We start from the raw sequence: 3,100 nt of genomic DNA, 5'->3' as shown, positions 1-3,100 counted from the left end.
CTCCCGTTTACGCACCACGGGGCGACTGCGCGTAACCAGGCAGTGAGCCACTCCCTTTTCGCGAGCTCGTCCGATCGGTTCAATTAGCACGTCGCGTCCGCGCCGCGTGCTCCCTCGCGATAGCCTCCGCCTCTCACCCAACCCACGGCGGGGAGGAAGTTATCCCACAACCCGCATCACCTCATCGTCCGGAATGGAAATTATCTCTTCCCTTTGCTTGAACCATCTTGATGCCTTTGCCGAAATGGCTTTCTCGGTCCCGCGAAAGTGCTGCGGATACTTTCTGACAGTCTTGGATGCAATAAACATATCCGAACCACGTGCCTCTATATCCTGCAACATCCACCTCACCACAATTTTGCGCGTTCGTTTTGTTGAAACGTGTTGCAAGCGCCGCTTGTTGTTCTGCTGAGGTGCTGGGCGTTGGTTTCCATCGGACTCAGAGGAAGAGGGATAATTGGCAATTGCCAAAATGGGGCGAGGAGCATTAAAAGAAGCTGAAGGAAGTGGGATGGGAGTGGAGCTCGTTGCCCTGCGAAGAGAATTTATGATGGGAGAGGCAGACGGAATGTCCATTGTGTGCGGTGGTTATTGTTTGGTGGTCGTTTTCGTGGCTGTCTGGCGAAAGATTATTTTTTACATGCTACACATGCAGGTGGTACTCTCCGTCGGTAAATGGTAAACGGTGTTTCTTTATAACGGTAAAAGACGGTTAATGTGTTGAAACGTTCTTTTGTAACTGTCTCCGTAGGAGAGACTCAAGACCTTGGTCGTGTTTACTGTGGGAGGAGCGACGGCGGTGTTAAGTACCGGTGGAGCTATGTACACATGTAAGATACGACAAGGAGTGGAGGGTGATCGGTGGCGGCAAGAAGCGGGAAAAATTAAGATACGACAGTCGCCGCGGTTGATGATGGTGTTGCAGTGAGCCGGAGCGTGGAGAGTTGATGCTCAAAGCTCGTAAGTTTGAGGCGTTTCGTGAGGCAGTCTGCGGGATTGTCTTGCGATGGTATCTTCACGGGGATAATGCGGCGTCGGAGCACTTGTTCATTGACGTAGTGGTGTTTTACGTCGATGTGCTTCGATTTGGGCGTTGGGTGTGGAGATTTTGCCGTGGTGATGGTACCGGCGTTGTCTATGTGGAGGAGAGTTGGTATGGAGGGATCGAGGGCGCGGAAGTCACGTCGGAGGTTGCGCAGGCATCTCGTGTATTGAGAAGCATGGAAGGCGGGGATGTATTCTGCCTCCCATGTTGAGGATGCAACGAATTTCTGGCGTTTGGATTGCCAGGCAATGGGGCCTTGTCGCCAGAGCGCGACGAAGCCTGATGTGGAGCGACGTGTGTCGAAGCAGGACGCAAAGTCGGAGTACGAGTATGCATCGAGGGGTCGGGGGGACGTGGCATGCGTGTATGTGATGCCGTGTGTCGGGGTGTGCCGAAGGTAGCGCAGGACTCGCTGTACTGCGTGCCAATGTCGTTGGCAGGGGTCGTGTGATTACCGGCCGAGGAGGCCCGTGACGAAGGCCAGGTCGGGGCCGGTGCTGTCGGCAAAGTAGCGGAGGCAGCCGACAGCGGCCGAGTAGGGGGTGGTGGAGGGGAGTTTGGCGTCGTCGGGTTTGCGGGCAGAGATGACAGTAGTGTCGTAGGGAGTGGGGCTGGGGTTGCAGGTCTCCATATTGAACCTTTTGAGTATGTCCATAATGAAGGCGGGTTGGCTGATCGAGATGGAGGTGGGTGTGCGGTCCACTTTCCATCCGAGGAGATGCCTGACCGGCCCGAGGTTTTTGACCGTGTAGCGTGAGGCGAGTTTCGCGCGAGTGGAGTCAAGGAGGGGGCGCTGATTGCTGACGGCAAGAAAGTCATCGATGGTTATGACAAATAGGACAAATTGGGAACTGCGTTCAATGCGGAGCAGAAAGGTGCAGCTATCACTGGTGAGGCGTGTGAAGTTCCAGAGTTTTAGGTTACTGGCGAGGCCTGAGGTGAATATTTTGCAGGCCTGTCTGGTGCCATATATGTTGCCGGTGAGTACTCCGACATGTCCTGGGTGTTTGTATGACCCGTCAAATTGGGGTGGCTGATGGACGTAGATTGTCTCTTCAGGGGCGAGTAGTTCGTGTAGGAAGGCTGATTCGAGGTCCAAGTGTTCGGCAATGAGGGGGGTTCCGGCGGTGAGGGCAAGGGCGCAGCGGACGGCGTTTCGGTCCGCGACAGGGCTGGATATGTTATCAGGGTCATAGTGAACGTGCGGGATCTGCTTGTCACTCCGGGCTGTACATCTGGTTTTGCGGGAGATGATGTTGCCAGATTCACCACGTTTGAGGCGTAGTGTGAATTTTAGGGGGAGCAATGTGGCATCTGGTGGGAGGGATGATTTGGGAATGTATGAGAGGGTGCCGTGTTTCTCCAAGCTTTGAAGCTCAGAGTTCCAGGATTCTTCCTAGACATGGGAGTCTGGTGCACGTCGTGCGGCGCGGAGAGAGCGCCGGTTGGTCGCCGCGTCGCCGTCTTCGGTGTTGGGGTTGAGGGTTTTGAGGCAGAATGTGGGCATGGCGATGAGCGGTTCGATGTGATCATCGGTTGTGATACAGTGTTGATTGTGGTGGAGGAGAACCGGTGGGGCGTGTGATTTGACGCGTGGGGGGAGGCGGGGGTGCGATTGTGTTGATACAGAGTCGCGGCTGGGGTCGTAAGGGATAAATTCTGACGCACGACATCGGCCGTTTTTTTGTGGTGGTGTTCCAGGTGGCATAGTGGGTTGGGTCTGTACGGTAGAGGTAGAGGTGCAGGTGGAAGCGAGCCTGCAGTTTGGATTTCGGTGCAGGGTCTGTCACATAGCAGTATTGGCTGAAGGGGAGGAGTGTATTGATGGTGACTGGTGTGCGGGACCACAGTGTTTGTGGGAGTTTCTTGTGAGAGCGGTGGGGGGTATAGTTGTATTTGTCGATATAGTCCCGGGCGGCGTGTTCCCAAAATTGGGGGCATGGCCGAGGAGGCCAGGGCAGCTCTGACATTGTCGAATATTGTGCGATTGGCACGTTCGGCTAGGGAATTTTCTTGGGGAGTGTGAGGGATAGTGGTGTGGAGGGTAATGTGTTG

The sequence above is a fragment of the Chondrus crispus genome, genomic scaffold (assembly GCF_000350225.1).
Source record: "Chondrus crispus Stackhouse genomic scaffold, scaffold_55, whole genome shotgun sequence".
Lineage (NCBI taxonomy): Eukaryota > Rhodophyta > Florideophyceae > Gigartinales > Gigartinaceae > Chondrus > Chondrus crispus.
This window is presented reverse-complemented; position numbering follows the sequence as displayed.